This window comes from Colias eurytheme, chromosome 1 (genome assembly GCF_061535395.1).
Source record: "Colias eurytheme isolate Ceu_HAF_F1 chromosome 1, ilColEury1 Martin Lab GWU primary, whole genome shotgun sequence".
Taxonomy (NCBI): Eukaryota; Metazoa; Arthropoda; class Insecta; order Lepidoptera; family Pieridae; genus Colias; species Colias eurytheme.
The window spans coordinates 10167016-10179901 of record NC_142980.1 but is presented as its reverse complement, the minus strand read 5'-3'; positions in this window follow the sequence as shown (position 1 = coordinate 10179901).

Genomic DNA, 12886 nt, shown 5'->3' with positions numbered 1-12886 from the left:
AAAGATCTCATTCCCGTCCTCCGATGAGATGTTTTGCGTAGTTCTAGACGTTGTTTTATCAAAATTGTTGTGATACTCAAAGAAAGCTACATTCTATCTTTAATGTGAGAAAAATGCAATATTAAATTATTTAATAGTTTTAATAGATAATGTTCTTATATCCATATTATGTATTTGTTTAGAACTATTATAGTTACTTAAAAAAGTCGAGTTGAGAAATTACATATTAATGTAGTTTGTGCTTTTACTGAAGAACATATTTTGGTATATTTTAAAAGTATAAGGTAACATAGAAATCCCTCGGATATTGAAGGATATTTTCCTTGAATAAAAAATCTTAACTTCAAAAAATTAAAAAATTAGATTTCTCCGTTCCCCATATGTAGGTATATCAACAGTAGGTCTTAAAGCTAAAAAGCTTTTACATGTAATTTTATTTATAATTTTTGAAAAGGTAGGAAATAACCCACTTGTATATTTGTACAAATAAATAAATTTATATTGGAAAGATTATAAAAAATAATAATCACTACATAGTATAAAACAAAGTCGCTTTCTCTGTCCCTATGTCCCTATCTATGTCCCTATATCCCTATGTCCTTTTGTACGCTTAAATCTTTGAAACTACGCAACGGATTTTGATGCGGTTTTTTTTTAATAGATAGAGTGATTGAAGAGGAAGGTTTATATGTATAATAACATCCATTAAATAGTGGAGAAGTACTGTTATTTTTGTGGTTTCTAATGTGATGTCGTAAAAAATTACATTTTTTCCGCTTACATTGCAAACGCAGGCTGAACCTTACGAGTTTTATCAAAATAATGTACTAAGTATACGCATTGAAAAGGTCTACAGAAAAGTCTGCGATGGTATATGTCTATCTCTTATGGATAACCCACAATAACTTTTTTTTTGTCATTTAAGTACTTTTTACGACAAATAATGGCTAATTTTCGAAGCGATTTTTAAATACCTTGAATACATTGTTCATTTAATATAGATCTATATGGCCCTTTACACCGTATGATTTAAGTGAATATTTTCGAAGATATTACAGATTTAAAAATTGCGGGACGTAGCGTTTGCGGCGGTAGGTACCGGCCGGCCGCCGGGCTACATAATTTTATACCCGTGCGAAGCCGAAGCGGGTCGCTGTTTTTATATACAACGTTCACAGTATTTTTCTGTAGTGTATTTAGTATCAGCATTGCACCCGTGCGAAGCCGGGCCGGGTCGCTAGTAATTTTATAAAGGATAAAAAGGGTTGCGTCTTAGAACTGAGTAGGTAGCCGACCTATTGCACCCCAAAAATGCAAAACGGTAACTAAATAATATGATTATTCTTATTGCCCTACCTATAATAAAAAAAAATTAGGATCTTTAGGCTTTATTATCAGAATTTATCGGTAAGCAAATAATAGTAAGTATAGCGATTGTGACGTCAAAATATTCTGTATTAAAATTCAAAATACTTTCAAATTAATAAAAAAAAAATATAAAAAAGTATTTGAAATATTTACTCGGAATATTTATTTTTGACGATCGAAAATATGTATACCACGCTACGGAAGCGTTTCAGACTGCATTATTGTGTATCAAGCAAATAGCATTTTACATTAGCATGCCCATTCGAAAAGATAGGTACTTCAAATAGCAAACAATTAGCCTATTTTTTCGAGCCCAGCCAAAAACATACATACATTATTTCGTTTGACAAAATATAACACAAATTTTGAGTACTTACTTGAAGTAAAGCTTACATACTATATGATAATAATATGACGTTAGGTACCTAGGCATACCAAAATTCCAAAAAAATGTTTAGTTTTTTACAACGTATTTATTTATATTTTATACCTGCAACAGATTTTTTTAGATTTTTTGGAAAAAATTCGATCACGGAGAGAGAGAGATCGAGATTTCATTGAGATTTTTTTGAAAAAATTCGATCACTGAGCGGGAAATTTCTCATCCCTAAAACTATCAGATCCAGGTGAAAAGTACCATACATAGTACATCTGGATCTCTACATTGCACAGCTGTAAGATCTGCAGATCGAACATTTTTTCTAGCCTAAAATATTAATTGAATGCCCGTCATGTCGTATGGTGTCAGTTTCATAACAAATAGCTATTATAGTCGAGTAGTAATTAGATTCAGTCACCGTTTTGACTTTAGTGCTGAGGTCACATTGATGGAAGTAAATTCTGCGAACGCTCCCGTTTCAAGTCCGTATTCGAATTGGCCAGACGTGTTATTATTTAGCGATTACTAATCGTTATTTATACACGATGTTTTATTGATGTAATACGGAGAGGTTTGTAATAGCTAGCGTAGATTACGTCCTGAATCAACGCGATAGGTAACCCTGACTTTTTAGCTAACGTAATATATGTCTGAAATAAAGGATAAATTATTAAAGAATGAATAATTATTATGTATCGCTATTTTATAGCAAAGCTTTTTGAAATTTTGCACTAGATGACGCTATGCTAAAATTAGAAAATAAAATACTCCATTCTACTTAGTACTTATACCACAGAATACAATATAATAGTAGGTAAACGCTACTGAACGGACACTCTCCGCCTCCCGCCAAAATTAAACACTTACCTCACCCCGCGCGATCGTGATTAAAATGGGCCACATTTTTCTGCAAGGACGATACGCAACGAAGATTGACAAGTGACAACATTAATCAAATTGACTTAAAGAAATTTTATTATTTTGGATTTGTGATTATCGTTTTTCGTAAAAAATGGTTAAATATTGTGCTGTTTACGGATGTATATCATCAGAAAAACGCGAATTTATTTTTACGCTAGTCACAAATGTGCCAACCATAAAGTGTTAACACACACATTTGCAGTCTCTACAGTGTTACTGTCAAAACGATAATTTTGTATGGTGTGTCCGGGGTGTGCTTATACTACAGTTACCTACTACCTATAGCTAATACCTACTTACCAAAATATTTAAGTAACTAGGTATACTTACAACTAGAATTCATTGTTACCAAAATATCTCATAGGATCATCCTGCCATCATGTGGCACCATTAATCGTTGTTTATGAGTTGTAAACCAATCTTTTTTCTTATACATACTAAGTAATACAAAACGAAAAAGGAATTAAATTATAAATAATTTTTTATATTAGGTACCTTTATTGCAATAAAATTATTTTTCCGATACGTAAAGAAGTGTGAATAATACGCAATCGTAAGAACATTCGTGTAGGGCAGCAAAAGAGAGATCTAAACTAAAAATTTGAAACCCAAGCGAAGCACCCAAATTGCGCGACGTTGTCAAATTTACCCGGTGCACAAAAAAAATACAAATGCATCTAGCAACATCGCATTATCACGCACACAAACGCGTTAATAGGTTAAGTCACGCAGTATAAACGAAACGCTTCTTAGAAAATCACACTCACACAAAGAACATTTCTATTCTGTGTTATAGAATAGGTGTCTATTGAAAAAAAAACTGAGTCGAGGTACAGATCACGAAAACAATGCAGCGTCTCTGCGGACGCCGCAGTCACGTGCAATTTAAAACTTTTCTCGGAGCGTGTTTGAAACATCGTCGTCGAATAATCCACGTTAATGAACTAAAGTATCATTACATATTTAAGATTAAAGTTTCTCTACGCTAAGCATTTTAAGAGACGAATTTTAGGTATCTACGAATTTTAGTGAAAAAAAGTTTCGTCATGTGACCTAAAGCTTTCATTATACAAGAAGATATTATCAATATGTGTAGAATAATGTTTTCTATTGGTTTTGTATACTTAGGAACATCGTCTTAAACTTTACAACGAATAAAACCTTTTTTTTATATCTCAATACAAGACCCGCGTAATTCATAACATCTCAAGACTGAGTCGTTTCCTCTTTATTTTTATTATTGTATTATTATGTCGTGTAAAGTAGGATTATATTAACTGGCTACAAATTGTAAGTAATTTCTAGCTTTATGTTTGAATAGTATAGATAGTGTACCACCAGGAGCTTAATATTTAAAATATTTCGATAGCATTCTCCATTTTGTGGTTAAAAATATTTATAATACGAAATCGTGAATGCTCTCGATTAAAGAATTCGTTGCTTATAGTGAGATCTACTCACGTATAAGGGATGGGGTGCATAGGAATGCAGCAGATAAAAAACGATTTACAGTTAGCGGGGGTGGCGCAACCGGTTTCTATACACAACCACTGTTATTTCATCTCAAATGTTTCGTTGGGACCATGCGAACTACTGTTTTATTTTTAAATCAAACTTACAAATCTGTGATTATACGGTCTAATCTGAATTTCATATAAAATCACGCGTTTTAAAGTTTCGTTGTGTAAACTATCATGCTTTTTACATCTAATATAATAATTTTAATAATATAAATAATTTTACCTTAATTAACTTTACGTCTATACTAAATAATTCCTTTTATATTAACAAGATACAAAGCATTGAGGCTTAGATTGTCTACTTAATACGATATATTATGTTAAATTTAAACCGATTTCCATGCGAGTGGCTGGTCATCAATTTACTGAGGGGTGGTGCGGGACGGGCGAGCTCAGCCTCATCTAACCCCTTATTTTACATTTCACACTCCGGGAAAATCGTTAGAGAAATCTGCGTAACGTACATGTCCGAGACATACGCACACACGCACAGCACCGCTGTAAGCGCGCGTCCGAGCCACCCCTGCTTACCCCCTTATATCGATCAAACTTCAAGAAATCCTCTTACCTATACGTAGTATACTGATTACATGTAAATTGAAATTTGGTATTCATCTGCGTACATCTGTAGGTAAAGGAGGTGTTTGATAAAATGCCGTCGTTATAGTAGGTCATCTCATATAAGTGCAATTACGTGATTGCAAACTCCTAAAGCTTCTTGTATTAGCTATGAAACTTCAAAACATTTTTGTGAACCTAAAATAATTAAGAAGTAAGGATAAAAAAAGTCTTTAAGAAAAGTTTCAATCTAGGACGTGTCCGGTTGCAAGTAAGTACTTATAGAGGTAACCGAATATGTAAGCTATAAAACTGGAACGTGTATTCCGCAAGGAGACTCGGGGCGCAATCTAGGAGCCCAGGCGATCTATTGAAAGATGTCAGGCCAGGGAGCGGCGAGCCGAGTGGTCACATATATTATTACCGTACAATGTCACTATGCAAATGTATGTAGGAAGGCTTTGTGTGTACGCACTTACGCATACGGGGTGGTGGGTGTCGTCTCCACACAATCCGCTTACCCCGGCAGGCTCGCGCCGACTCGCGCCAAAGATGGTTCTACGCATGTGAGTGTACACACGCGGCACTTTCTCTTCAAGCTCGCCACTGGCTTTTAAAGAGGGTGGAGGGTGGCAGGGGGTGGCCAGAGGGCGAATCGTTCCGAACGGGTAACCTCGGGGGGCAGCGGACAGCGTGGACTCACGTGCGCCACGTACAATTGAAACCATGGGCTTGCTTTTGCAGCGTAAGATCCAGCACTCTTGAGGGCTGCAACTTTGCGACGAGCTTAAACCGCAATGTCAGGAGCAACAGGTCTCCGACGAGATCCTAGCTATATCTGCACCATCACCCGAAATACGATCGTATTACACTTGTTTTACGATCTCCTATAAATAAATATTAAATTTACTCGATTTGTGTAGGCTACGAGCTATTTACCAGGCTATTGAGAAAAACATGGTTGCAGTATTGTGCGCCAAGTGAGGGGGGTGAGGGTTCTGGTTTATTAAATGTACTCAGCACCCTCAGCAAATGATAACACGCTTCCAAAAATACCTGTAATAGATGTTAATTAGCGCCGCTCCGCACACTGCAAGAAAAAAAATAATTTGAACAAGTCGTAATTAGAGATGTTTACGTAACTGTTAAACAAATATTTACTTAATTTTTAATATTTTTTCCTCTTTCCGGCAGAGGGTCGGGTTTAAGCATATTTATTTTTCTCGAGGCAAAGGAAAAATTCTGAAATTACATCTGAACGTTGAGACTCAAAGAGTCGGATAAAATGTTGCGGATACCTACGGTCTTTACTTTAATTTGTTAATATCGCCTTCAAATGTGGTGGTTTAATATCGTACTTACTTACAAATAAATATCAGTGGGTCAAACGTCTTGCGAAAATAAGTGCGAAACTTTAGGTACATATAACAGGCACAAATTTAATATGGTTTTACTAAGTTAAAGTATTTTTAGCCCCTCGTTTCTTAAGTGGGCATATATGGAATATTATATATATTTCATGGATTGCCAAATTATGGACCTACCATAGCCTATTACTAGATACTATACTATACTATATAGTTAAATGTATGTACATTTTCTTTGTTATTCGTGTACCTTATGGTACCTACTATCAGCGTCATTAATGAGACAATTTAAAATCATACCTAGTATTTAAATACCTGTATGCAAATATCCATAAGGTATTAGGTAAATATAAATTCATATAAATATAAATAAAAATAGAAATTTGGAATATTGCATACGATTTGCTAATATTATTTAAGTACTAGATTGTCTACTACGAGAAAATTCATACTCATTACCGAGATTTTTGTTTTCAGGTAGAACTCAAAGAAGTTTAGCCGCACTGCGTCACCCCTTTGATAAGGCTGATCCACACACTCCGGTCGTATGACTTTCTCGATAAAACTTAATTAAATTCGCTCCCCTTCGCGTTCGAGCGGCTCTCGTAGTACCTGCACAACTTTCATGCCGGACGTGAACTTACAAATAAACAGTTTAAACAAGATAAAATGAAATGGTTTTTCAGGGGAGATTACGCTTATTGTCATACTAGCGTGAAAAAAATGCTTTAATTTTATGTGCCAATATGTAAGAGGGTATATTTCTCCAAAATATATTTTTATCTGTGTGCTATTACCAACTGTATCTAGCTGAGTTTGCATTTTTTGCCTCCACTTTTTGTCCTTATTGAACTAGCATACAAAGTACTAAAGTAGTCAATGTTTTCCTCGATATTAAACCTTCCTTTAAAAATGTCAATAGGTAACTAGGTTTCTTTTTATAATGCGATTTTTTTCGTTGTTAATATAAGTAATAAGCATGTAATAATGTATAGAATTCCCAATTGCATTACCATACTATAGAAAGGATAAGCTTATACGGTCTACCTACCAATTACCATAAATACGCAGCATCATAACCTTTTAAGTGATTCCCTCCAAAACGGAATCCCTCTAAGAATCATACGTAGGTAATTAACAGCAAGCTGAAACAATAAAAGATTTTCCTTTCTGCTGGAGCGATCACATTTTTAATGAAATTCTTTTATTGCATTACTTAAAGTAGGTATTTTAAAACAAACGGAATGGACTTGGCGTTTTTCAATGACCTACTTAATTTAACCGTAATAAAAACCTTATTATTTAAAAGTATAGCTAGAGAAGACTTTAATATTACTATCACTTAAATCAATTCAATGTATTATTATACTGCCATTATCTCAACCTTCAAAAAGGTATAATTTCCATATAATCTTCAATTACCTTCGTCCCAAAATAAAATCAATAATCTAGCTATAACGAGATGTCCAATATGTAAGCAAATTTCGAAGCGCCCTCAACCTGTTCCATTTCCTATGTCCGCATAATAGATAAATGTATACTCATATATGTAAATAAGTACCTCGAAAGCGTACAAGACCCGATATATAGTTTAAAGCTATACATACAGGCTTGACAATACTAGCCTCCCCCACACCAGGATATTTTACTTTATCTGGACGTGGCCCCTTAGGCGCGTCCTAAACACCACCCAGGAAGGTGGCGCACCCCACCTCCCTGCCCCGGAACCACCTCATAGTACACACCATACACAGAGAACTAATTCTGCCAACCTCCATAAACTCATATGTGTATATAGACTTATTTAAATACAATTTAGAGCGGTACCTCTGCTCAAACAACTAGCCGAGTGGGGCTCAAATCACTTTAGCGAACGTACCTATTAGTTTCGATTATTCAATACGAATTAAGTACGTTATATTATATTTAAAAAAGATGGACTGAAGTTCCTTCAATTACAAATACAGAAAAGTTAACAATTTAAGTATTTAATAAATTTAATCTTCATAATTAATCTAGTTATTTCCAAAAATCAATTTTAGCATTCAGCAAAAAACTTACTTTTTCCTGATGTCCGGCAGTTCGTGCAACATGATAAGGAAAATAGAAAATTACTAAAATAAATAAATGATTGTAGTCTAAGATCCCACCGCAGGATCAGTGCGTTCATCGGTTTTTTGCTGAAAACCGAATTTTTATATATATTTATAATTAGGAGAATTTATATCGACTAGGTTGCCAGTCAAAATTTGGCCGCAAGCATGTTTAATAAAAATTTTTCTAATCGATTTTTGGGAAAAAAATTCGTTCACTTGTTTTTTGAATAAAATGTAGTCTACATCACGTCAAATGATATAAAAATTCGAAAAATTCACGGTTGCCGCTTTTCACCTGGCCGCAACATCTTGGCAGCCTGGTGCAAATTGGTATGATTTCGATTCATTTTTACGTTCATAACGCACATTTATGAATCATATATCAAATTAAAGCTATTTTTTTCTATTTATTATCATATATGGTTGCTTAATTAAATCCGGCCGAAAATAAGGGTTGCCGGCTGTTAAAGATGTTGAATATTTAAGGTTGAGTGTTGCGGCCAAATTTTGACAGGCAACCTAGTATACCAATTACCAACCTAGTATTACAAATTACAATTTACAATCAATTAAAATTACAATTAAAAGGTAAAATTAAGATTCACGATAAGTATATTAAAATGTAAAAATCAAGAAATGGAAATTAATATTTTAAAAATTAAAATTAATAAAAAGAAAAAAAAAACCAATAAGTCCAAAAACATTAATCAATACTATATTTAAGTGAATAAGTTTATGTAAGTGTGCGTGTGTGCAGGCGTGCGTGTGTGTGTGTATGTGTGTATGTGGGTGCGTGTGTGTGTGTGTGTGTCTTTGTGTTTGTGTATGCATGTATTAATTAATCCTTTTAAGGAATTTATAATAGATTTTCTGTGTCATTGTAGTCAAGTCTAGATAACCAATTCAAAATTCTAGCCTTTATGTGGTAATTATTCAGAGCAGTAATATTATAAAACTTATTCATTTTATTGTACAGTTTTGGAGCAATATATTTATAGTGCCTGTGTCCAAATTTGGATTTAGTCCACGGAACTGGAACAGAAACTCTTCTATTTTTGTTATACTCATTGCAGTTATTAAGTCTATGATAACGCCGAATACATTGATACACAAATATAAATACACAAATATTTTTCGGACACTTAAAATCTTCACTTTAGAGTAGGTATATCATGGTAGTTGGGTGGTCGAATGGTAACTTGAAAACTACTTTTAAAAGCGCACGCTGTGACCCTTAAATTTCTAAGAGATAGGTTTTTGCTGCTCCTTCCTACGATGAAATACAGTAGCTTATGAGGCATTCCCCAAGTGCTTTATATATTAGAGTTATTAAGTCATTGCTTGCAAAGTTTCTAAGTGTTTTAAATACGTATATTAATCTTCTGATCCGCGTTGAGACATTTCTAATTTGCGGAATCCAGTTAAGCTTATCATCAATTATAATGCCAAGATATTTTAAACAATACCTCCTTCCACCCTCTTCTAAGTCCGTATATTGTAACGGTCTTGTACAACTACATTCAACGGAATCATACTTATCCTCCGTGGGTGATATGAGCACCTACGTTTATTTTGTAAAAGTTGTAAATTGTAAATTGACTTTTCGCTGAATTTATTAGTAGTATGATAAGCTAAACCTGTCTCTCTATATACCTGGGGCAAACGATCCAGCTAGGTAAATTCAATTTCGAGAAGGAGATAAACCGCCGAATCCAACTAGGATGGGCAGCTTACGGGAAGCTACGCACTATCTTCTCGTCAAACATACCGCAATGCCTAAAAACAAAAGTATACAACCAGTGTGTGTTGCCAGTTATAACATATGGTGCAGAGACATGGTCGTTTACAAAGAGCCTGATAAATAAATTAAGAGTGACCCAACGAGCTACGGAGAGAGCAACGCTCGGAATTTCTCTGCGCGACAAGATCCGCAATACGGAAATTCGCAGACGAAAGAAACTAACTGACATTGCACTCAGAATCTCCAATCTAAAATGGCAGTGGGCAGGCGATATAGCCCGCAGGAGTCAGGACCGATGCTCGTTGGGGAATACAGGTCCTTGAATGGCGTTCAAGAACCGGACGGGCACTGTTGGACGCCCTCCCACTAAATGGTCGGATGATATAGTTAAGACAGCTGGGCGCAGATGGTTAAGCAAAGCCAAAGATCGGCAACTGTGGCACAGTATGGGGGAGGCCTACGTCCAACAGTGGACTTATCCGGGCTGAATGGATGGATGCCCTGAACTCCTAGCCTGGGGCCATAGTCTTGACATTTGTCGGTATTTATCGATAAACTAATTCATAGTCCCGTCTTCAGCAATGGAAATGATGTCGCTTAATACCTCTCCCTAATTGGAAGGATTGGAAGTATACAATGGATACAATTTGTTTATTATTTTTATTCTTCACAAAACATTCCGCAATATGTTAAACTATTTATAGAATAATAGCCTTGTAGAAATGCGTTTTTATCTAAATTAATAACATCATTATTTCAATTCCGTAGATATATGAAAAATAAATAAAAAATAGATTTCCTCGATTTGGAGAATCATTTCTTTGCAACACATTTATTTCCAAAATTGCTCTAAACGCATTAATTGAATACTACGGTAGATATTATTTGAATTGACTAGTCTAATTATTATGAAAGCGAATCCGGATTCATCCATTTATTATCTACATATAAGCTTGCATATAAGAAATATACCTACCTACCTAGTTGATGTTTTGGCAGGTTAAAAGTTGTGTTAATTATGTGTTTGATCCAATATTTGTATTATTTGGCTGATATACTCATACTATCTAAACAATGTAGATAGAAAATAAACTTACCCGGACCTAGAAAAAGACAATGCTAACCATTTAACTTAAGCAAAATAATTTAAATTTTTGTTACTTTACACCCCAATATCACTGCGCTATATAGAACAGATATATAATTGTTATATTTATAGAATCTGTATATTTTTATCTATTTAATCTCCCATAAATCATCAGTGTAACGATCAGGCCCAGAGTCCTATGGGAGTTTGCCATTCTCCATAAATATTAATTATTTTTTTTGTGCATAACATGTGCTTTTTTTCATATGCAATTGCAATTGTAATAATGTGAAAATTAATATAACTAATTTTTATTAACTAACTATATATTCCATAATACCAAGGTAAATTTCTTGGAAAAACAACACTAATAATTTTAGTTCCTGAAATAGTTATATATACATATATATAGTACAGTTATTGAAAATCGTTAGTTACCGACCATTTAACGACCGATTTCGGTCGAGATCGATGTCGAGTCTACGTCGATACCTCATGTTATTTTATATATTTTGTATCTATTGATTGATCGACATAATTAGGCAGTTATTTTTCAGTGTGCAATTTTTTTTTTGGCAAGCACGCCATTGAGCACGCCAAACAAAATATGTACATGGTTCGAGATAGTTTTTAGGTACTTCACCATCAGCCAGATATAATATCTATTAAAATTTAACAATCTAGTAGCCACCTACTTATGATTAGGTAAAATTCTATTTTTCTAGCTAATGGTTTATGGCTAATGGCTACTGAAATCAATGAAGGCTAAAGAGGTAATATAGGTTATGGAAATAAAAACACATTTGAGAGAAGAAAGATTTAATAAATAGATACAATAACTTTACATCTAAAACAGTATCAGATCAAGGTCGTTTTGAAGAAACTATTAGGAATCACGAATTGACTACACAGAACAGTAAATTTATATAGAATTTCAAAAGTGACATCAGAAATGTAGAATCCGTAAAAGGATTAATAATTTACGACATATACAACACATATTACGGTTAAGTTCAAATTGCAGGGTGCTATTAATAAGTTATCAAACTTCACAAAGTGAATTTAAACATCGACTCACAACGTATATAGAAATTATTTTATAGTCCGAAACATTTATTAAGTAATCAGAATTGATATGTACCTAATACACAAAAATGGTGTCACTAGAAACACGAATAAGTATTTATTAATATTTAGAATTTAGAATTAGTTGTAGGTACACATTTATTGCTTATAAGTACATGATGTTAACATGATTTTGGTCCTTTAGAAAGAAAGATACGCTTGTAAAGATAATTTCAAATGCACTCCCGCCTGCTCCCCCATACAAAAACCAACCGACAATTAACATGACACTAGAAACACAAATAAAAATACTTTGGTCAATTGTCGATTGGTTTTTTCCAATCTTCCGGGAATTATCAAACTATAGTGTTTGACGAAACGGCTTCCATCAAAACGCATTCGGGAGGCAATAGCACCCTGAGTTAAACGTAAACGCGTACGAAAATTCTATAAATAATAATAACCGGGTAATTCATACATAAACCTAAGAGACAATATAACTAATATTGTAATAATCTCGCGGGGTATTCGTCGCACCATAGATTTAATATGTGTAATATTTAAAAAACAGTGAAGAAAAACTTAGCGAAGAGAAAAATATTATTTAAGCTTATAATAGTGGAGCAAAATCATATCTATCTAGGTGTTTAGAGATAAATTGAAGCTATAGTTTGTAACTTGTAAGATATAACCGTTTAATATTATTGGTATAATAGTATATGAATATATCAACTTTAGAATATTTATGTTAATGAAGCGTCCTCTATCGTATATTTCTTTAACG